Source organism: Balaenoptera acutorostrata, chromosome 1, assembly GCF_949987535.1.
Source record: "Balaenoptera acutorostrata chromosome 1, mBalAcu1.1, whole genome shotgun sequence".
NCBI classification, from domain to species: Eukaryota; Metazoa; Chordata; class Mammalia; order Artiodactyla; family Balaenopteridae; genus Balaenoptera; species Balaenoptera acutorostrata.
The window spans coordinates 182,277,161-182,302,481 of NC_080064.1; the positions used below are offsets into that span (position 1 = coordinate 182,277,161).

The window sequence follows — 25,321 nt, forward strand, 5'->3', positions numbered from 1 at the left end:
TTGGGTGCATAAGTTCACAACTTTCTAAGTGTAATAAATTCCATTAAAACAATGAAATTTTCATCATTTATGTATATGTATTTGAAAAATTTAAACAAAAAATCACCTCTTAAAATATACTCTGACAAATACCTGCTAAATAGAATATTATCAAATTATGGAAGAATAAATCCTTTATTTTCATAGAACAAGTTTAACCACTCATATTGAAATAATGTTTTGAAATTGTACTTTATGCTTTTAAAAAACAGATATGTAACTTAGTGTCTAGTTCTATAAGTAAAATTTTAAGTAAAGCATCTGGGCACATACCTCAAAGATAGCAGGGGAAAGTAGAGGGGAGAATTCCAAAAATTAAAAAAAAAAAAGATTCTCATTTCTACTTCAATGACTGGAAATATTTTTGTCACAATTTTCTGTTAAAGGCTACTAATACAATACTTCATACAAGGTTACTTATGAAACACACTGACGTTTAAAAATCACCATGCTCTGCTATTGCAGCAGAGCTATTTTTTCCAACATAAGATTAAATTGCAAAATAAATGAATTACTTGGAGTGGCATGGCCCTCATTTTGCCACCCTTCTCTTGAAAATTGCTTATTAATATGAAAAAAGGAGTCAGAAAATAGCCTGTTTTACTTTATGCGTAGTATTTTGGGGGCTTCTGCACCCACGGAGCTGGGCTGGCTGCATGTTTAGATTGTGCTGGCAGGCTGGTACAATGACCTTTCTGACCTGCATCTCAAGGCTATTATTAATCGCTAAGTAACCTGGTAAAGCCAAACAAATTTGTTTCCATTGAAAGGATCTCTATCTGTGTCTGAGAATTTGTTCTGTACCAAACAAACCTCATTAACTGTGTCCATTTTTGACAAAGAACCAGGAGTTAGAGGGATTGGTGACCTTTCTTTGTCCTTAGGTACAAGTTTCAAGGCAGTTACATATGAATAAATGAGAATTTTTACCAGGAAAAGTAACAATCATATGTTACATAAAAAAGTGAATATGTCATTAATTTTCACCTTTACTTTTGATATTGTGTAAAAAATAAATATCTCTTCTAGAATTCCTCTTATAAATCTTTAAGATAATTTAAAATAACCAATGAACTGCCACTATAAGGATAATTACTCAGATATGCATGTATCCGATTTTATGTTACTCCGAAGATAAGGACGGTAATTTTCCGAGTAATCACAAAAATTAAAAAACACATCTACAAAGAAGTTTGTCTTCTATAAATAATTTAATGAATATGAAGAGATCTTACATAAGAAAGAAAAAAGTCCCAATAAAATTGAACACATACATGAACAGGCAAGGTACAAAGAAGTAAATAGGACTTGGATACAAAATGAGGGTGGAAATTACTTGAAGTAGTAAAAACCGTCCATCTTCAGGATATGGAAATATAAAATTAAAACAATGTGTACTTGGGGAGCTTGACAAGGAGAGTTAAAACTGAGAGAGATGTAAAAGAATGTCAGTTTCCAGTATATAAAGAAAACACAGAGTAAATCTAGAAGGAACTGGGAAGCCCTACAAATAAATCCAAGAAATTTGACAAAACCCTAGAAAAACTAATCTGGGGTAATCTCAAACCACAAAAATAATTAATTTAGTCAATTCATACAATTATTGAAAAAAAATCAATCTAAAGTTCCTAGCTGATTTATTGCCCTACTTGAGAGTGTACAGTTGTATTGAACACCACAATTATATTTATGTTAAATATTCTTTGTTAAATAACCAAGTAGGAAGAGCTGAATAAATTATTTATCCTTGATATACAGGTTTTTGTTATAGCAATCTAGATGAAGGTATGGCTCAGTGTAAAGGATGCAGTAAAAAATTATGATCCCATTAAAGATAAAAAGCTGGAAACCATTGTAACTAGGGTTCCCTGCAAAAATATAAAAGTTACCTATTTTTTTTTTTTTTTGGATTTTTCTTTTTTTTATTTATTTATTTATTTATTTATTTATTTTTGGCTGTGTTGGTTCTTCGGTTCGTGCGAGGGCTTTCTCCAGTTGCGGCAAGCGGGGGCCACTCTTCATCGCGGTGCGGGGACCGCTCTTCATCGCGGTGCGCGGGCCTTTCTCTATCGCGGTGCGCGGGCCTTTCTCTATCGCGGCCCCTCCCGTTGCGGGGCACAGGCTCCAGACGCGCAGGCTCAGCAATTGTGGCTCACGGGCCCAGCTGCTCCGTGGCATGTGGGATCTTCCCAGACCAGGGCTCGAACCCGCGTCCCCTGCATTAGCAGGCAGATTCTCAACCACTGCGCCACCAGGGAAGCCCAAAAGTTACCTATTTTTTAATCCAGCTATTTTTAAAATGCTTTATAAACAATTAAAGATTTCTCCAAATAGTTTCAGGTTGTTATGAATATTTTTTTTAATTTCAGGTGTATTGACTTATTTCTATCTTCAAAAAAAATCCTGTGATATATATGGGATAGGTATAACTAATTACCCTATTTTACAAATATGAAAACACATAAAGAGATGAAATGACCCATTCTGAATAACAAATCAGTTAATGGCAGAAATGGAATTAGAATCCCTAGATTTGCAGATTCTCTAACCATAGACCTGTCTATAGTCATCCTGATACAAGAAATACTATGCAGAAGCTACTTTTATTGAAGGAACCATGCATATTTTCTTTTATCTTATGATCCTGTTTCCTATTATATAGTTAGAGAAACCTGGATAAGTCCCCAGACTTTCTGTACCAGTTTTTATATATACAAAACATTTTGTGATATTAGTTTTAAAATAAAGGCAAAAATTACTGAAACTATGTAAAGCTTTACATATTTGAATATATTTTGCTAATGATATCTATAATGCTAATAAAATATTTACATATTCTAATCGTGATAACAATAATAAAAATAATAATAGCCACTTGGAGGCAATATAGGAGAGCAGTTAAACAACATAGACTCTGAAATTACACCTGGTTATAAAATCTCTGCTGCGCTACTTACTAGCTGTTTAATCTTTGAGCCTCAATATCCTCATCTGTAAAATGCAAATATATTAACAGTATTTGTATCTTCTTCATCAAGCTATTGTGAGGATCGAACAGATTAATCTATGTAAAGTGCTCAGAGTAGTGGCTGGCACATAGTAAGGTGCTGCATTAGAGGATGTTTCCTGTGAGCTGCGTACTAGGTTACTTGCTTTATCTACACAACTGAATAGGAATCTTTTATGCTTTCTTAAATCCTGTCAATGATCATCTCCTTTCTCTCTCCACACTAGTGTGCACTTTACGGATGAGATTTCCCACAAGGCAGAGCAAGGAATCTGGCTTCCTAAGAGGCAGGAAGCATGGGGTAAACCTTGACCAGTGGGAAATAGAAGACAGAAGAGATTCATGCAAATGAATTTCCCTTTTTTGCTGTCTTTCACATACTGCTTTGAGAGGTCTCCTTGCAGATTGGGAGAAAACCTATGTGGCTAACAAAAGAATGCACACCTGCTCCACTAGGTTGAGTCACTCTGGAACGTGACGTGAAGCAGTGGTCCAGGGCTGCAGGAGGTCGTCCTATCACATCCTCCCTATAGGGCCAAAGCACCCAATACAGCTGCCCTGACTGTTGGTGGCTGACAGCTCAAGCTACATCCCACTGGAGAAAATCAGCTGCCCCACCCCAGGTGTTGTCACCCTCTCCCCCAGTCTGCATCCAATGACTGGTGACTGAAGGAATACATAGGCCCAGAGTCTCTGTGTCAGTCTAGCACTACTCTCAAGGCTCATCCAAGTCCCAGAGCTTCCTGAGATTGGCTGAGACTTCCGATGCAGCTCACCTCCTCCCTCTGCTTTCCTCTTCCGTTCCCTTAGAGACGTTATTCCCCAAATGCTCCCCAATAACACTTACGAACCAAATCACTGTCTCAGAGTCTGTTTCCATCTCTGACACTTCACTCCCCTTTCTCCCTCACCCTCGTTGTCCTGAGCTAGAACCACCCAAATAAAGGATTGGCAGTTTAATCCTTCACTTACATTTTGTTTCCAAGAGCTTCCTGGCTAAGACATCTACAATACCTCATTTAATCCTTTCACAGTCTTGTGAGGCAGATATTACCCACACCCATTTCACAGAGGTGAAATCTCTGCCCAAACTCTCAAACTAGAAAGTGGCAGAATTAGAATTTGAATCTAGGTCTGACACCAAAAATCCATGCCTTTAAGCACAATACTATACTCATACCATACATTTTGCCCAATCCAATATTTTATTTAGATATCGATAGACCTTTTTTTTTCTGTAACTTTGAATATTGTAGTATCCATATTATTTTCCCAAAGTCCGCAAAAGGGAAAAGCTGCTTTGTTTTGGAAAAGTTTAAATGAACTATCACTACTCTTCTTCATCATCAGATCATAACATTATAACTAGGGAGCTACACGTGACCTTGGAATGGACAAACTTTTGCATTTGTAGCCACACATGTCATCTCTTCTTAACACATGTTTTCCACTTGCTATTTTTGAGTATATAAAGAATGCTAATGAACATCATAATGTATAAAAGGAGACAGAAACTGACAAGATCCTTAAAAGCTAATTAGCACAAGGCAACTAACAAGCAATAAAAACCCACAGGCCTTTCAGGATGGGCCCTGTTTATCTCTCCATCTCACTTCATACCACTCCTCCTGTGACTACTGTGCTTTGGTCAGCATGGCTTTATTTATTTCCTAGCAAACAATTTACCCAATGACCCTATTTCCGTTCCTAGAAACGGTTTACCACAGGACCTTCACTTACACGGTATTTTCTGCCTTGAACTCCCTTCACAGCAAGCTGAATTTTCTCCCACTGTTATTCTCACTCATCATACCATAATTCTGTTTTTTCCTCTATAGACCTTAACATTTATAATTATGCCTCTATGGCTGTATTTGCTTATTTAATATATGTCTCACCCACTAGATTGCAAACTCTATAAAGACTATGTCTGTTTTATCCATGTTTATTTAAATGAATAAATAAATAGATTTTACAAAGATAGTCCTGGACAGTAGGGCCATTACATTGGATATGATTACTGTCGTAAAGAATTCACTCTATTGTCTCCATATAAATATGGAAGTTTGCGTATCTGAATGACGACAGGAACCTGAGAGAAGTGACTACAAAAACAAGTACATGATTCTGCTCAGTTCTGAGCCCAGATGAAAGCTAATGATTACTTGCTATCATGCAATAATTCATGTTTTCTTGCATTGCACATTTTCTTTCTCTCGTCACAATGACTCGTCCTTTTAAATTGTTTCTTGATGTTTGTCCAAGGTCTGAGCCAAAGAAGAAAAATAATGTACCTTCAAAAACTATTTCTTGAGGAAAATAGAGCACTCCACTCAAAATTATTTTCAGAAATAATATTTATAAGATAAAAAACATCCAAATTCATAATTACAATTTGGGAATTATTCTCTTCTATATATATTACTGACTAAATTATTCACAGTTCAGTATTCGTTCAGCAGACTCACATAATACTTTATTTGCCATAATAAAAATTATTAAGATGGCCGCCTATGCCATTCAGAAGGGAGCTATATATTTTGTCATTTTGTTTGATTTTCTTATTCATTTCAAAATATAGTACTAAAAAAATTGTGTATAATTTTTATCTTCTAGTGCAGCAGAACGACAGTAACAACAATAAAGACCAGAAATCTCTACCCTTTCCTCTAAAAAGGCTTCTAGATCCCTTTAAAAAGAATTGCTCTCGGGGCTTCCCTGGTGGCGCAGTGGTTGAGAATCTGCCTGCCAATGCAGGGGACACGGGTTCGAGCCCTGGTCTGGGAGGATCCCACATGCCACGGAGCAACTAGGCCCGTGAGCCACAACTACTGAGCCTGCGCGTCTGGAGCCTGTGCTCCGCAACAAGAGAGGCTGCGACAGTGAGAGGCCCGCGCACCGCGATGAAGAGTGGTCCCCGCTTGCCGCAACTGGAGAAAGCCCTCGCACAGAAACGAAGACCCAACACAGCCATAAATTAATTAATTGATTAATTTAAAAAAAAAAAAAGAATTGCTCTCTAGCTGTTCCTACTCTAACAATCCTTTACTCCTCTTTTATATGTCTCCTACTTTCTGTAACAAATTATACCTGTAAACATGCACCACTTCAGCACTCCTCCTACTATGTGCTAAGGTCCTGAAGGTTAAGGTTAAGGTGTGCCCCTCTCAAAATATTTGGCCTAATATCTGGCATAAACTAGGCGCGAGCCTCCTTTTTAACTATTTCTCAGCCGACTAGCAGTTCATTTCATCTCTTCTGGTGGTTTAATTAGAAGAGGGAAGAAGCCACGTTGAGAAAGCCTCCCTTGGGAAGGGGACGTAGAACCCAGACTCTGGCTCTTTGCCAAGGGCAGCGGTTCTCAGAGTGTGGTCCCTGAACAGCAGCATCAGCTTCATTGGGGAACTGCTAGAAACGCACATTCTCAGGCTCTGGCCCAGACCGACTCAATCAGAAATTCTGGCGGATGGGACCCTGAGTCAATCTCCTGCCTGTTAAAGTTTGAGAAGCACTAGTTACAGCAATGAGATTGTCAGCTCTGTTGAGGAAGTAAGGTGATTCGATTCTACTCACTACTATGACATCATGAAGCGATGCAATTATGTTCAGTTAATGATCTAATTATGAATATCACCATATTAGCTAAAGCACTATGAAGTACTACAAAGGAGACAGGATACGTACATCCCAATACTTCCATAGAAATCAAAATTTTGACAGAGAAATTTAAAAATTATATGGAGATTGTTTTAAAAGCACAGATGCCCCAAATTCCATAATTTCTCAAATAAAAACAAAAAGCTATCATCTGTACCATCCTTAAGAAAAATATATAGTTCTAAGAAAATGGATTTAAACAATTCTCTAGAGTCCTCACTCTGTTCGATGGCAAAGTCAGTCATATCTTCTGTTGTAAGAAGCCTTCAAAATAAAAATAGCTGAACAGCATGAGTTTCTGCTGGGGTATGTTATGACACAGAAGTATTTTAGTTAAATTTATTGAATGGACTTATGTTGTATCTCTAACAATTGTCTACTCTCAATCTGTCCATATTTATGTAACCAAATAAGAAGATAATAAAAGGAAAAAGGGAAGGCTAAGTCTAAAATATAAGTAAAATTACTAACCACAAATAAAGCAATTACATGCTTGGAGTTGGTACGTGACGTCCAAAAATATTTTGAGACTGATAAAACCTTAGAACAGATGATCTGGAAGTCATTAAGATACTCAAAATATTTGCATTTGAAACAAAAGCGTCATGTTAAGTCAGTCAAATCATTTAAACCACTCATTTTATCTACCTGGTTGCCTAGGCCCTGGAATTGTTGGACAGGTGTTGTAAATTTCATTAGGGCAGCGCTTTCAAAAGGGAAAATACGGTTTTAAAGTAAGCAGTCTGTAGTACATAGCCCTTGATACTCAAGCACTCAGGCTGCTCCTGAACAACACACCTTACTCTGCAATCTGGAGTTAAGACTTTCACATTTTGAAAACATTTAGAAAAGGGCTCTCATAAAACACTTTTCAGTAATTCTTGAAAATCCTTTGTTTGTAGTATAGATCAATTTCCCTTCAAACTGTCTAAGCTACTTTTACAGTTAATATCATGAAGAAAATTAACACACATTTGTTTATTCACTCAGGCAGTCATAAGTATGTTTAAAATATTAAAAGAAATAAAGTTGTGTAAAGTCCAGTCCCTGCCTTCAAGTAGCTTGCAAATAAAACAGCTGATAACTAACTAGCTTATAGACAGAGCAAGTCTATGAAGAAACACATAAACAGTGCTTAAGTTCAGAGAGCTCCACTCTGATTAGAGGGGTCAGAAAAGGCACTGGAGTTGGGAACAGAACAATGAACAGGCTTTCACTAAAGCGAGCAATCTGGGATGGAGGCGAGTGGTAATGAAACCAGGATGGATTATTCACAAAAAACTCCAGCTTTCTTTGGTAGACTTGATCTATCAACAGCAAGTGGGGGGCAATGCACTTTAGAGCAGAAGAAAGGCTTCCTGACCAAGGGTGAATAGTCTCTCGAAGGGTAATGCTAGCAAATTTGTACGCTATAGACTAGATATTTTGAGAATGAAAAAAGTGAAAAAAGAAGATAATGGTCAATGTCATAAAATTACAGTACCATGACTTCACTCTGATCGTAAAAAGGGAGCATCCAATTGCTCCATTATTTCATTGGCGTACTTTTCATGATTTTAAAAAGCAATAAGACTCCATTGAAAGATCATTCATGAAAATCAATTTTTTTCTTCTGCTGGCTCTTTTGAATAGACTCAGTTGAAAAGAATTTTTTGCATAGCATTCTTTCTAAACATATGCACATATATCACTGTAAAATTATTTTCTTTTTACTATTCTGGACAACTTCTATAAAAGGAAGTAAAATTTTATGTAATATATATGATGTCCAATAACTGAGAGTAACATTGAGCTAAGTACAATAATAGGCATAATAATAAAATATATTGACTTAGTGCATCATTTTCAGGAGCTCCAAATGCTTCACAGACATTAGTTCATCCTCACAACATTCCCCTGAGGTTGGTAAGGGGCAGGTATCATTAACAAGGTTCCTGCTCTTCTTTGTGAAATGAAATGACTTTACAGACGGTGACTTTGAGACGCAGCATGGGGGCTTTCTTGCAAAAAGGTAGATCAAGGCACATCACATTCTCTCTCCCTTGAGAGTGTGTCTTCACAGTAATTCATTCAGCTGTGGCGAATGAGGATCAAGCTACTCAAGTTTTGTTTTGGGTGGAGTTCAGAGTTGAGTAGCTAAAGTTCCCATTTCAAATGAAAAGAATTGTGAGATCTTATTTACTTTGCGTTTACTCCAAAATCACACATCATCTCTTATTTAAAACGTGTTAACCTCACTTTAAAGCAAAAATAATTGTGGTTGCTTTTTCATGCAATCCACTCAACACAGATCAGGGACCTCTCTAAACTAATCCTGATGCTATCATAAAGCACTGACCTACCGTAGGATGATGGCAACTATCTTAAAGCAGTCTATCACACGTAACTTCAATAAATGAGTTTGGGAAAACTATTTATTGACCAATTATTTTCTAATTGATCTTAGATATCTCTTTCATATGAATGCTAAACAGAATCTTATCCTAGGTATTCTTAGCCAGGATAAGAAAAGACTACAAAATAGTAGTAGAAAGAACAGAGAGAGATAGAAAGTGGGGTGATTTTCTCTCAGTTCTCTTCAATGTCACTCCTGAGAGAGGAAATAGACAGATTAGAAGGGAAACAAGATGGAAAAACCTTAAAGGCATTACAAAGGGGCAATGAACAAAGTATTTTTTAAAAAGTGATGCTTTTTTAATTCACTGCTTTTGTAGTATGACACCACTGCATACATTTCCTCATCACAAAATTTCTATTTTATATGTGTGTGTATATATATATATATATATATATATATATATATATATATATACACACATCTGTTAGTTGTATCTCTCTCTATATACACACACACACTCTTTAGGAATTCCCATTCTACAATAATATTTTAACTAAGATACATGTTAACAATTTTTTCTCAATGATCCAAGCTTTTAAGTATTATAACTATTTAAGAATATAATGCATTTACTTTGGGTTTGCTTAATTCTTATGCTAAGAAGATGCTCTCAAATATAATCCTCATGTTTATAGCTTACATATTTCTAGGACCTCTAAGTCACCTTTTACTAGGGAAACCTTAAAAGGAAGGAAATACAACAGATTACATTAATCGGATCTGTATTTTAGAGTCATTCAGGCAGCAGAAGGTAGGACAGCTTGATGAGGAATGAGAACAGAGGGCTAGGAAAAGAAGTGATAGAGCTTGGTCATCAACAGAATGGAGAAAAGCATCTTTAGTATGAATCCCATGTTTCTGGCTTGGGCACTGAAATGAAAAATGGTCCAATTCACCATAAGAAGAAGAGATTTGGGGAAAAAATTATTAGTTCACATATAAAGATGCTTAATTTGAGGTGTCTGTGGATGTCCAAGTGGCAGTGTTAGGAGGCATTTGAATAAATGTTTATAATAATCAGAACATTCTTGGCTGGAGAACATTCAGATTTATAAATCATCAAAACATAAGTGGTAACAGAAGTCACTGAAGTGGAGGAGACTGGCCGGAGGATAAAGAATGAAAAGGCAAGTGCATCAGAGAGAGAATACTAATATTCAAGATCAGGCAAATAAAGGCGAGTACACAAAAGAAATGGAGAGGAAACAAGCAGAAAAGTAGAAAGGAAGCCAGGAGAGAGTGCCTTCAGAGAATCTAAGTTACAAGAGAGAGTAGAGAAGAAAGTAATCAACACTGTCATGTACTTCAAAGAGGTCAAATAAGGTGAAGGGCAAATAGCCAGTTGGATGGTACTTTAAATAATTTTTTAGCACTAGTTACATCTTCTCAGTACACTTTCACAGTAACTTAAAACGTAACTTCAAGCATGACTGTAAATGTGTATTATTAAGATATCAGGTACCCAAATCTGATTTCCAATATATAAATTTACTCTCAATCAGCAATATTAAAAACAGCATTACCAATCCTTAACGCAGAATTAAACAGGGAAAAAAAAACCACTCTCTTCCATCCACCTCCTATCAGAGGATCAGCCAGGATAAGTGAGAGATAAGAACTTCTCATCCATCCGTTCCTCCAGGTTGGACAACCACGAGGCTAAGTCCACAAACCAACATATTTTAGTCCCTTGCTTTCAAATGAGTAACAGTTTATTGCTATGTTCTGGCTCCTTTTCCCCCCCAAATATCACCACAGAAAAGAGAGACTTGAAATTCAGAGAGCTTTTTTCTGTTTAAAAAAAAAAAAAAAAAAAAAAGTTACAGAAGTCATTGTTCACTACATTACTGTGTCTCCTATTGAGGATTCATATGTGAAATTTCCAGAAATGTCTAGAAAAGCTGTTTCTTGCATATGCAGTAATGTTGTCTCCATTTTGACAATGGGACATGCTTAACTAATCACATCCCCTGATCAATCACACCATCAGAGTTATCATTCTGTATTTTCCTTTACCATGATCCTTGTTTCTTTTACTCATAAATGTCTTTTGTAAACTTCTTGAAATTCATTGTATAAAGAGTTAAATTTGAAAAACATTAAATATATATATACAGAAACATATATAACCAAATTATACCTGATGTAATAAGCTTTTTCCTTTTATTAATTCTATCTCAGGAATGAAGGTTTTTTTTCCTTTTTATATACTTGGCTTTAAAAATGTTTTGAGGGCTTCCCTGGTGGCGCAGTGGTTGAGGGTCTGCCTGCCAATGCAGGGGACACGGGTTCGAGCCCTGCTTTGGGAGGATCCCATATGCCGCGGAGCGGCTGGGCCCGTGAGCCACAACTACTGAGCCTGCGCGTCTGGAGCCTGTGCTCCGCAATAAGAGAGGCCGCGATAGTGAGAGGCCCGCGCACCGCGATGAAGAGTGGCCCCCGGGCTTCCCTGGTGGCGCAGTGGTTGAGAGTCTGCCTGCTAATGCAGGGGACACGGGTTCGAGCCCTGGTCTGGGAAGATCCCACATGCCACGGAGCAGCTGGGCCCGTGAGCCACAACTGCTGAGCCTGCGCGTCTGGAGCCTGTGCCCCGCGACGGGAGGGGCCGCGATAGAGAAAGGCCCGCGCACCGCGATGAAGAGCGGTCCCCGCACCGCGATGAAGAGTGGCCCCCGCTTGCCGCAACTGGAGAAAGCCCTCGCACGAACCGAAGACCCAACACAGCCAAAAATAAATAAATAAATAAATAAATAAATAAATAAATAAGAAAATCCTTTAAAAAAAAAAAAAAAAAAAGAGTGGCCCCCACTTGCCGCGACTGGGGAAAGCCCGTGCACAGAAATGAGGACCCAACACAGCCAAAAATAAAAAAATTAGTTAATTAAAAAAAATATATATATATAAAAAAAAAATGTTTTGAAATAGCAACTTGTTAAAGGTAGTGCATTCTTGGTAAAAATAAAAATAACGTAAAAAGTCTGTGATCAAATAGTTGATATCATTCCCCATTTTAAAGTGATTATATGGATTATGTCATTAATTACTAATGATGGATAGATAATAGACTGTTTTTAAAAGAAAGATTACATGCTGTACTTTAAGTTAGACACTCTAGTATGTTATTATCTAAATTCTACTAAATTAATTGCTATAATTATTGTCTCTTCATATATAAAGTGATTCTACAGAAAGAAAGTCATGCGGACAGTTAACATTACAGACTAATTTGGTCCTTGAAAACTAAAATGTTATTTTCTTTATGTCTTAGGCTAGCCCTTACGAAAAGAGCCTGTCACCTATATACAATTCGATAAAGCCAAACTGCTATCATTTAGTTGGCTGAGATCGGAACATTATATTTTAAAATGTGGTTTATTGAAACATTATCTTTAGGTAATCATATTTATTCTCCTTATTTACACAGTATCTATGGTGCTCCACTTATGTCCTTGAAACAGGGAACAGGGACACCCTAGTATGAAAAAGTGGCCTCGCTGCTGGAGTTCATAAATTTTGTTCAGCTTTGGATGAGTTCAAAGAATTGCCATGTAAGAAAAGCCTTACAGAGGGAATTTATCTGATTATGGCAGTAATAATTACCCAGCTGTTTATTGCAGATAGAGAAATAATTCATGTAGGCAATAGGCCGTGGTGGCAATGACACTCTGCATTTAGTAAATATGCAAACTGTTCACTTCTAATTAACCAAGCTAGAGGATGCCCTTATTAAATGTATAAACTAAAAGTGCCTTCCTGACAAGTGATGAATTGTTACATTGCACAAACTCTTGCCACAGAATTATTGGAGTGAACTTGGGGCTTAACTTCATTAAGAGATCTTGTGGGATAGTTAAATGAGGATGGACAGTATAACAAGGCTTACCTGACAGCCAATGATATGTTAGAGCTGAATGGAACTGCACCTTTTCTTCTGTCCTACTTAACTGCTCAGATTCATGAGAGATAAATTGTGAAACTGTGGAGTTAATTTGAGTTCAAATAATAAAAATAAATGAAATAACACGACAGCTCATTTATGGAGGCTACCTGACAGTTTACCCAGCAAATGAATCTACAAAACAGCCACTTTTTATGGGTCAAATCTCTTTCATGTATCAACAACGGAAAATCTACCACTCTTTCCGTTAACTGAAAATAATTTGTTTAATAAAAATAAATAGCTCTATTGACTAGCTTTAAAATAAAATATCTTTCAAAAAGGAAATCGATGGGTTTTATTAAAGAAAAGTAATACAGTATGGAAATTATTCTTAATATTGCTTTGCTCTGAATGGGTTTTATTTAATTTTACCAAATAATTAATTATGAGATAGTTCAGGGTCTATATTCTATGCTTACCCTTACTTTAAGGTAACTATTCATTCTTTAGCAAACATCTATACAGATATGTCCATCCTAATTAAGAATCTTATGAAAAATAATACTTAGAGGGAAGTCCTAGACATAATGAAGCAAAACTGAAATATTTCTAGCTGAAGTGTAGAATAGGTAATAATATCTACCTCACAGGTTTGTTGTGAAAATGGAAGGAGATAATGAGAATCAAGGGTTTAGCACAGCACTTGGTATACCGTAAGTGCTCAATATATGTTAGCAATTTATAATGTGCTTGAGTGCCAATAGCTCTATTTGATTGAAAGATTAATCCCTAGTGTTTTCAATGGGAGGTTCATGCTGAGGTCTGTTAAGACTCTACACTTGCTCTTTCATCTGCATCATACAGCCTCTGAGAATGTAAAATGTGTGAACTGGCATTTCAGATAATATCAGAATATTATTGTAAATGTTTGCTTAATTATATATTTACTGTAAAACATGAAACAATATATAAAAGAAGCATTACATATTTTAAGAGAATCAGACTTTGCCACTATTGAAAGTCTAATATGGCTCCTCCAGATTTATAATATATGTTAACAAATTTTTATGTACTGAGGAAGAATATATGACCCCATCTTCGAAATATATATGCATTCATACAGACATTTTTTTAATGAACACTCTATGGCAAGAACTGCAACAGGAAATAGAAAAATGGTCATTATTACAAAGATAAAACTTTTGTATCTTAATGCGAGAATACTAGTATCAAGGGTTAAAATAAAACTGCTTTAATTAAGAAAGAACCATATATACGAATAATAAAAACAAAGGTTTTATAAATGCATCTATACATGCAAAACAATTTAGTTTCCACACCTTGAAGAAAGAGTAAGATTGAAAAAAGTAAAGAAATGACACTCAAAGAAAGCATAACAATAAAAGCTAATATTGAGTGCTTGTTAAAATAAGTATGTGTGGCTTTGTAGGAAAACAGTAAATGTATGCTCTTTTGCCTTTCTTAGATCAGCCAAATGAACAAACATAAACAAAAATATATGAAAAAAAACAAGGAACAGTCACAACCCCCATCATAAACTCAAGAGAATAACTAGGAATTGAATAAATGGAGAATATCTGTCATATTCAATTAAATTTAAAGTACAAGTTCAGGGTATTTTCCTCAATCACAAAGTCAGTGTAGTATGTGGGAAATACCAACATGTGAACAAGGTTGGAGAACCTAGTTAAGTACCCTCACCAAGACGGATAAAGACAGGGACTGACTGGCATGCAGACCTGAGGGAGAGAATTTGAGGCCAAGCAATTCCTCTTTCCATTGATCAGAACTGCTGACTGAGTTGAGACTTGATGACAAACCTGGGCTGGAGGAGAACGGGGAAAAGTAGCCTGAGAGCCGCTGCATAAAGTGAACGGGAGAAAGAAAAGACAGCCCATAACATGTGGAGCATCACACTGATCGTGCTTCATGAAATCAATTTCCACAGTGACAGGAGGTCATCAGACTTGGGAGGACAGCGGCAGGAGCACAGCTGCCCACGGCTCCAGCTCACTCCCCACCCCTCGTTAGATAGTTGAATGAATGAACAAGAAAACAAACCATCGATATCTAGCTTAAGTACTAAAAAAAGTACAAGAATTTGCGATCCAATTAGAAATTTTAGTAAGGTATAAAATTACTCTGCCAAAAGATATTGCTTTCCTATATGTAAAAAAGAAATACTTAGAAAATGAAAGAAAATATACCATTAGCAAATATAATAGAAAAATATGAAATTCTTAGAAATAAAATTAGCAAGAAATAGGTAGACCCTGTATAACAAAATTTTATTAATGGACATTTTTTAAAAATCCACACAAATGAAGATATATGCCTCATTGTTTGGCAGGAAAACTCAAACTATCAAAATATCATTTTTCCCTATACTATTTACAAATTTAATTTAAACCCATTTAAAATCCCAATTTGCTATTTTTTGAAACATGCCAAAATGGCTCACTATTTAGTTGGATAAAAATTAAGCAAAAAGAGCCACAGCTGAAAAATAAAAGTAATTTACAGCTACTTAAGCCATGCAATAAATACTATACAGGATTACAAAGAGAGAGAGAAATCAGATGGCATCAATAGTCAAGAAATAGGCCCAAGTATATGTGAAGACTCTTAATATGTGGTAAGATGGCACTTAACAGGGAGAGATAAGTGAATTATTGAATAAATGCTATTGGAATAACTTGTTAGCCATTTTAAAAAATCTTAAGCTGGATTTCAAATTTACTGCTTATGTCAAATAGATTCCAGATGGTTTCAATATTAAAAGTTACAAAAGAAACCCTAAAACATCAAAAGAAATATGGACGACTATTTTTAAAGTCATGCAAAGAAGAAATCAAAAAAGAAGTTACTGAAAAATATAACCAGAAAAAATGGAAAGGTCAGCATATTTCAAAATCTCCATAAATATGTTGGAAAGACAAGAGCAAACAAGGGCAGATAACTGCATCACTGATGCCAAAGGGTTTGTTTCCCTAGCATATACAAGGATTTTTTTACAAATCCATATGAATAATAATTATAATTAAATGAAATAGGCAAATTGAACTAGGCAAGTCATTAAAGAATACAAATGGACAATATAAGATATTCAAATTCCTAAAAATAAAAATAAAATTAGATAAAATTTAGATGGAATTGTTCACTTTATTAAATTGGCAGTGATAAAAGTCAAAATCCAGTATTGGCAAAGGAAACAGAAACTCCTATGCGTTGTTGGTAGAAGTATAAATTGACTTTTTTAATGGAGAATTAGCTAATATGCATCGAACTATAAAATATGTTTAAACTTTTATGTAAAAGCCTTATAGAACTATGCAGAAAAAAGATAACAGTACAAATGCAAAAAGAAATAAGCAGAGGAATGTTCTAGTAAATGTCCATCAATAAGGAAAAGATTTTCCTAAAGAAATTATGGTATAAATATCATATACATACACACACACAATAGGCATTGGACATTTTGACACAAATTTATACCTATTGACATAGATGTTACTTGTAGTGACAGAATACTTCCCCCTCTCTTGTTTCCTTCATGAGGAGGGATGTTTAATCTGATTAGAGGATAACCCAGCCCACCGGGAGAGCAGGTCCCAGCTTAGAATGAGGAAAAAGTGAGCTGCGGGGAAGGCTGGAAGAAGGGAGAGTGGCAAGTCTGTCCCTTCCAACCCCAGGGGACTGTGGAAGGAAGAAAGGCCTGTAGGAGAGAGCTCAGAATGTAGTGACCTATGCCCTGACCACTGAACTCCAGGCCAAAGTCTTGGAGGCAGAGAGGAAGGTTTGGTAGATTGAGAGGGATGCCAAGAAACAAGTATTGTTTTCCTACCTCCTGTTTGGGATCCTGGGAGGATCCCGTTTGTGCAAGGCAGCCCAAGATGATATGGGATGGCTCCAGGCCAGCAAAGAGGATCAAATAGTGTGGTCAGGTAGGAAGGGTTTGCTTAGCACTGGTAAGTCTTCCTTGGCTCCTATATTGTATACGAGGACCAGGAAGTTCATGCATATCATTTTAGGGACAAGCAAGATCTACGTTGAGAGCTAGGGGTCAAGTCACGAGGACCACAGTGGCAAAAATACAGACGACCTTGAATCAGAGTCTGCAGGGTAGCTAGCCTTGGCCAAGGCATCATTTGAAGCATATGGACGATCTCAGAGAGATTGACAGAGACAGAAAGAGATGATGTAGGGTCTGGTCAGCTAAGCAAAACCACCAGACCTAAATCAAGCTGCAACTGGTTACATCAAATGGCGGGTTTTAGCTGCAGATGCCAGCAGAACTCCTAGTGACAAGACTGATAACCACAGAGCTGCAGACAACAGCCACTTTTTTTACCTAAATATAAGTCAGGGCTCCCTCTTAACCCCTAGGGCCACAAGGTAACGCAAGCCCCTTATACATCCATAAAACATGTTGGAGAAGACAAAGGGGAACTCAAGGAATTATGAAAAACTGACATATTAAAAGATTCTTTACTCTTTTGGGCCAAATTGGACTAATATTTAGTTTCTTGCCCTCTGCCATCCAAATGCTGGAAGGATGGAATGGAGTCAAAGAATTCATAGAGAATATTAAAGTTACAGGAATAAAAAGTTGTTATAGGGCTTCCCTGGTGGCGCAGTGGTTGAGAATCCGCCTGCCAATGCAGGGGACATGGGTTCGAGCCCTGGTCTGGGAAGATCCCACATGCTGCGGAGCAACTAGGCCCGTGAACCACAACTACTGAGCCTGCGCGTCTGGAGCCTGTGCTCCGCAACAAGAGAGGCCGCGATAGTGAGAGGCCCGTGCACCGCCATGAAGAGAAGCCCCCGCTTGCCGCAACTAGAGAAAGCCCTTGCACAGAAACGAAGACCCAACACAGCCATAAATAAATAAAAAATAAAAGTTGTTATACATCATGATACATCTGAGTGCTATTCCATGTAAAATAAACAGTGGGTAAACTCACAATTCAAAGCATATTCGTTTATAGAAATGAATTTTGTAAATCTAGATATAAATGTCTTTTTAGTAACACTTATACTCTTACATAGACTCAGTGACTATCACCAAGAGCGTTCTTTTATAATATACACATTTTAAAGCTATATATAAATATATATACATTTAATTATGTTGACGTGTGATCATTGTAGCCTTTTCCTATCACTGGTAAGATGGGTGTTGCAGCCTCAGTCATTTTGTGCACATTCCAGGGAAAAGGGAAAAAAAATGGAAGGAGAACTAGCATATCTCATCACCCAGAACTAAGTCATCTTTCCACTCTTAGCTGAAAGAAGTTTAGAAAAGCCTAAACAATAACAGAAGTTAAGTTGCCAATGTTGGAGTGCAAATGTTGGAGTGATCAAATCTATGGAATTTTCCACAGGCCACCTCATTGCCAAGTCAACATTTGTCAGTTATCGATTTTTTGCCTCTCAGCTTGAGGTCTACAATTCTTTGCTTGTTTTGTAAAATTGGCTCTGGACCCATAAACATTTTCCCTTTGCTGGCTAGCACAGCATTAGTCTGAAAATAGAGGGTACTGGAGGGCTATTTCAAGGAATAGCAGAGACAGGAGTTTCTCTTCCTGGTTCCAATACGCCTGCTTCATTGTCTCCATGGCATGGCTGGCAGCTATATGCAGGGGATCCAGTGGTTGCCGACCTCTAGTGAGCTTTGCTGTCACCCCAACAGGTAAGTTATCTGTCCCTGTCCGCCAGCACCCCGGTGGGCAGCTTCCTGCTCATCTGGGCTGGCACCCTGGCTGCAAAACAGCTCTGGTCCGTGACATCTCAGAAAACCCCACAACCCAGTAGGCTGCTGCCACATCCTCACCAATGAGGTCTGAGTCTCATCATTAACGGGTGCGGAGAGGCTCTTCCAAAAACTTTCCTTCGGGGACTTCCCTGACAGTCCAGTGGTTAAGACTCTGTGCTTCCACTGCGGGGGGTGAAGGTTCGATCCCTGGTCCGGGAATTAAGATCCCGCAAGCCACGTGGTGCAGACACACAAAAAAGCAAAAAACAAAAACTTTCCTCCTTTCAGTACTCTTCTTTAGGCCTAGAGGTGGTAACTTCTCTCGATATTTACTAGTTCCATATTCTTTAGAGTGCTATTTTACCTCTGTTAAAGTTTACTCATCTTTTATTAGTTAATAAGTCTTCATATTAAAATTATCTACTTACAACACAGCCAGCACTCAGTGGTGGAGGAGGAATGAAATAAACACAATAGAAACTCCCCCTTAGGGAAAAAAATGGGAAAGAAACAGCAGTTGCTGGTCCATAGCGAATATCAAATATGCTACACAGCTCCTGTTCGAGGTGGTTTCTTGGGGAGACAAACAGAGTATTCCTGGCCCGTCATTTTCCACGACCACATATGAGATGCGCCTTGGACGGGATGATCTTCCTGTGCAAATTCAGGAGCCTTATGATTGCCTGAGGGTAGCTACGCTGCAGCTGGCCAGGCTGGGCTTTCTTTCACAACAAATACCCTTGTCAGTATAGTAGGGGTTTGGGTGTTTCACTTCTGGTCAGTTCCATGAGCAAGTAACCACAATCAAGGATCTTATCTAGACATAGTTTTCAAGCCTAGGGACATACGGTCTTAGATACCGGCTTCTACGCTCTGCTACTCAATCTTTCAACACCCAGTGCGTCCAGTCAGCCAAAACAATACATTTGTGTGGGAAGATGGCAGTTCGCTAAACTGCTAAATTTTTCTAGCTTGGATTTTATCCTTTAAACATTTAGTTTGGCTGGTTTATAGTCTGGTCCTGGTAATTCCGATATATTAAGGCTTTGTGATTCTGTTTCCACTATCTTTTTTTTTGTTTTGCTGCTTCTCACTCATGGTGTCTTGCTTTCCTAAATCCCTGGCACTTTCACTGTGTATGACGTTGCATTTGAAAAATGATTTGTAAGAATAATTTTAGGCCTAGAATTATGGCATCTTCTCTCTGAGAGGCTCTTCATATGCTTCTGTCAGGTTCCTGGGACACTATTAGTCTAGGAGCTCCTAAGTTCAAGTACAAGAGTTGAGGTTCCCTGAATCACTCAGATAAATGGCCGTTTGACTTCAAATCTTGCTAGTTTATTTCCATTGTTACTTACTTATTTTAGGGTTATAGCTTTTGGGGATTCTGGATGAAAGAACAGGGGGAAGTTAAGCAGAATTCCTACTCTTGGTGGCTCTGACTTAGAATTTGGTTTCCTCCTGATCCTGCAAGACTGCCAAAAGCACAGTTCTTTTGCAGTCAGGTAGACGTTCTTTCAAATAGGCAGATGCCTTTAAGGCAAGAGCAGCTTTGAGTGTAGACTTACATCTCTGAGTTCTCATCTTCTACTATATTTTGGCCAGTAAATTATTTACCATGTTGATAGTTCTTTGATGCTTAGATGTCATCATGAGGATGCTTGGTCTGAATTAGTTAGCCATTATCAGACAAGATAACATCTCCAATCTGATCTTTGTCTTGGGCTCACATTTGCCAAGGCCTGGGTTTGTCTCCACCTAAGGTCCTAAACTTCATAGCCACTGCTTATGAACACTTCAGTTTGAGGTATAGAAGCAATTGGGTTTTTCAATACCACAAGTTTCCAAATTATAAAATTCTCATCAAATACAGACTGTACACAGAGAGCACTTCCCTTAGCAAAGCAGTATTACCTTCCATCTCTGCTTGTAGGTTGGCTACTATTAGTCCAAGTTCACCTATTTTTTTTCGTAGGAATTTGCTCAAAGAGGCAAAGAGAGGGCGCATACACCAATATTCTGAAATGTACCTATTATTTCAATTAATGTCAAAGACTCGATTGCTAATGATTCGTATCACATGGTAGAGTAGATGGGATCTGAAAAAATCTTTTATACTACATAATAACGGTTTCTAATCTGACATCAAATGGCCTCCAATAGTCAAATTCCCATTTTAAGTGGTTACTTTTAATACTTTACTTCATTGGCCCTGACATCACATGGTACCTCCACTGCAAGGAAGTCTAGTAAAGTGAGTGTTTAGTTTTCTAGGCCCAACAGCAAAGAAGGCGATTTATAAGAAGTTCAGAATGGGTTTTAAGTGAGCCTCGTTATGCTGTATGTCACAGTTGAAATATAACTGATACAACTTGCAATAATTCAAAAGTACAAAGAGGCAGTGCATTTTGATTTAAAAAAAAGAAGACTGAGTTCAAATCTCCAGATCCACCACTACTTAGGTGTGTGAACGTACCCAAGTTACTGAAACCCTGATTTTAGTTTTTCATGTTTAAAATACAATAACATATATCCCCAAAGGGGATCTGTGTGATAGATAACATATAAAACCTCACATGCACAATAGGTGCTTAGTAAACATGATTTACTGTGATTGCAGTCTATTTACTGAGCTGGTCATTGTTTACAATGTCTAAATTTGTCCATATAAAATTTTAGCTTTTTAATTAATTATTACTTTTCTGATTACTACATACTAATCTTTCTCTTATTGTTATTTACTAAAAACACATAGATATGATATACGTACAGCCAGAAATCTTTGATAAATCTGTATAAAGTATTTCTTTTGTTTATGTTTGCACCATATAAGCAACTACTCAGTTATGATTTTTGTCTACGCTGTACATGTGCCTAAAGAGGAAGCTATTATTATCAAGCATGTGTTGAATATTGATGGAGTAGATATACTCCAGATTCTTAGTGTTTCCATTAGTATTTTCCCACTTAATATTAATTCTGACTTTAAAATAAAGTTGATGAAAGTTCTGGAGAATCCATATGTGATAGCAAAAGGGGGGCAAATACCAACACTGCTTACTGATTTTTTCACTCTAGTAGCTCCAGCTTTGCTTTTGCAGGGCTGTGCATGCTACCAGTCTGAAAGGACATGCTGATTTCCTTCATGTTTCTATTTCTTTGTTAATTAAAGCACAATTGGAAATCTGCTGCCTAGCAAGCTTTATGTATTAAAAAGTCTTCAACTCCAAGGAAGTAGAAATCTAGTGCTGTGTTTCCCTGATGCAGAATGTTAAGCAATCTCAATGTTCTTCAGTTTTGTCATTAGCCTGATGCATTTGTTGACTCTGCACGATTTCCTGCCAGAGCAGGATTACTTAAAGACAATAAGGGTGGCCATATTGAGTCTCCCAGATAACCATTATAAGAATGAGAGACTATGTTCAAATCTTTTGAATTCAGTTTCCTAAAAACTAGATGCATATTTATAAAAATGACTCAAGGTTTTGTTTTTTGGCTTTATCCTTGAAAACAAATGCAAATTAGCAGATTACAAAGACAGCATTTAACACAAATATTGAAATAAATATTTTGAAACAGCAGGCTGTTAGTTCTGGATGGCGACTACCATCACTGGGAATAAACACTGACACTTTAACAGGAAATACTGAGAGAGGAACTATAAATTTTAAGACCTAAGAGAATTTCTCATAGTTGAACTGGAAGTTGTTCACACAAAAACAATAGCAAAGGACAAAGGACAGAAAGTCAGAGTTTAATATGCTCAGTTAAGCACATGGGTATATGGATTCCAGAATAACCAAGGAGACCAAGCATGCAGCCCAGTTCATGCCAATATGGGAGAGCTGCCTAGGGCTCTTAGAAGGCCTGGAGGTTGTTCTCATAAATGTGTTGCTTCATCAGCCCTATCCAGATCAGAAAGAGCTGAAAATGCAGTTAACAGACTTTGACGTCTCCAATTTGGCATTTTGGTAAGCATGTCGATGAATACAAGGCCTCTTAAATATAATATTAAAATTGTAATAATGGTCATATTAATGATAAATACATTAGTCATCCTTCTCTAATACTAGTGATTTCTGGGGGTGTTGCCACTCTGAGATAACCTTTTCTAACTATGGGAATATGAAAGAACCTTTATGCATCAGGAGTATATACAAGGGATTTCAAAAATATCTTTTAGTATTACAAATATTTTTTTAAATTTCATAATAGTTAAATTTAGAGCAATTTTAACTTTAGATTAGAGTTTTAAATACATAATTATAATGTGTATATATAAAATATTTACACATATTATCATATCTGTTTTGGTCATGGTAAATGATACTTTAATACCATATACTTATGGAATATGTATAAGGAATATGGAATATTCCTTATTCCTTATAAGATTAGTCTTCTTTAAATTTTCCTAGCACCTTTATGGAATTCAAAGTGCTTTAAGTTTTATGGCAAATAAATATATAGATTTGTTTTCTTTTAAATATATTTATTATCATATGAAGCAAATGATCTCAGATTTAAAGAGAATTGGGAATCTCCTAGTTTGTCATCAAATGCAGAAATTCTTTCTACACAAAGGTGTACCTGACACTTCAGATGAATCCTTCTGTTGGAATATTTTGTAGCTCAGAAGTCAGCCTATCACTGAGTAGTATTGAATTATTGGAAATATATTTTTCATGCTGAACGCAAATCTACCCATTTGCCTTAATTTTTTCCCTTTTTATAAATGTAGTGCATGACAGTTCTTTAAAATTTGAAGACTGACATCATGCCTTCATTTAGGCTGCTGTTTTCCAGTCTCGGAATTCCAACTCTTTATGATTTCTAAGTCCCTTAAATTCCTGGTTGTTTTCTGTTGGATGCAGATTTTTGAGTCAATATTCATCATAAATAGTGACACCCAGAATTTAACACTATGCATCAAACATAGTCCAACTGAGAAACTTTTATTTCCTATGATCTTTCAACCATTTCATTCATTTTGAAATGAATTAAAATAGTATAAAAATAGTATAATATACTGGAAAGAGCACCATTTATGAGGTCATAACATCTAGAATCCCATCTCAGTTCTGCCACAATTTAGCAGTTTAACCTTGGGCTACACAGCTACAATGGCCACACACTTTTGTGTGTTTCTTTAACACATACGTGCAGAGAATGGCGGCATCCAGGTTTTGATTACTTAGGTGAGGGATCAAAGGTGCATTCTCTGAAGGAACTGAGAGAAAAGGAATAGGACTCAGAGTGGAAATTTGTAGGTGTGAAGCACAAGTCCCTTCTTTCACCATTTACCCAAATGCAGCTACAGCATCTTCTCCCTCAACAGAGTATTAGAAATTTCTTCTTTGGAGAAACTAAATAGCCTATAAGAAAGACTTCCACATACTGGCATTTGGGCATCCCCCAAGTGAAAGGGGTCAGCTCCCTTGTCGGATCACTTTAAAAGCAACCGAAGCCTGCCAATCAACAAAATCTGCTTATGTATGTACACACCCAAACTGGCACTTCAGTTCCTCATGTGCGTGTGTAAACAGCTGAAGATCACCAGCTGCCTGAGGAAAGGCTCCAACTTAAAAGGGAAGATGATAATAACCAATTGAAAAAAAAAAAAAAAACCACCCTGGAGGAAATCAGTATCACAGAGACTAAATAAAAGTTATCCTCTGAACTTGAATTATTATCAGTGCTGATTATTTTTCATTTGCCACACCTCCAATCCATTCTACACACTTGCACTGGGACTAAGCCCTACAAATTGTTTTACAGATGGGTTTAGTCTAACAGAACACTAGCATTCAGGAGGAAGAAGTTGGGGGTATTTCTTCCTCATTCCTCTCTCTTCTTTGATGCCACACACCTCTGGCAATAACTGAATTCCTCTACAAGTATAGGTCATGGCCAGGGGTCGGGGGCTCTCACTTCTCCTTGGCTCTCACTGTAGCCGTTAATGTTATTCCTTCCCCTTAACTCTTCTACCCTGGTAGTAGCAACATCGCACTGTTGCTGGTCTCTGGATGCCAAAACCTCTCTTGCTGAGCCCTTAACCCTGTGCACATCTCTGCAATTACCCTTTCATTTAACTCTCTTTATTTGAGGAATAAATCCTGAGGTGGATTCTGCTTCCTGCCAAGACCCTTTCTGCTCCAGTATTTTAGAGAAATATGAGATATTTTATTAATAAGAACAGAAGGCTACAAAAAAGAAATGATCATAACAGTAGAAATATTTCATGAAAGTTAAAAATTATTGCTAAAATAAAAATTTCAGTAGAAGGGTAGGAAGGAAGTCTCTCACAAAAGTAGAATGGGAGGATAGAGGCCCAGGGTAAAGAAAGGGGCAGAAAAGTATAAGAGACTCCCCACATAACTTCTGGAGGTCCATCATCCAGCCAATGAAAGAAAAAAGAATAAAAGAAAATAGAAACAAGGAAATTATCACAGAAATAATATAAGAAAATACTGGAGAAGTAAAGTATCCACTGATGCTCAGAACAATGGAAGCAAATAAAAGTCATAGAAGTCATAAAATTGAGAAATTTCAAAAACTTCAGGA

At 37.1% G+C, this 25,321-nt stretch overlaps 1 protein-coding gene across 3 annotated transcripts in view; it reads right to left on the reverse strand.

The window, feature by feature from the left end:
* Positions 1 to 25,321, reverse strand: part of SPATA17 (spermatogenesis associated 17) — a 199,524-nt gene that overhangs the window by 108,540 nt on the left and 65,663 nt on the right. The gene's annotated exons all lie outside the window — the stretch shown is intronic.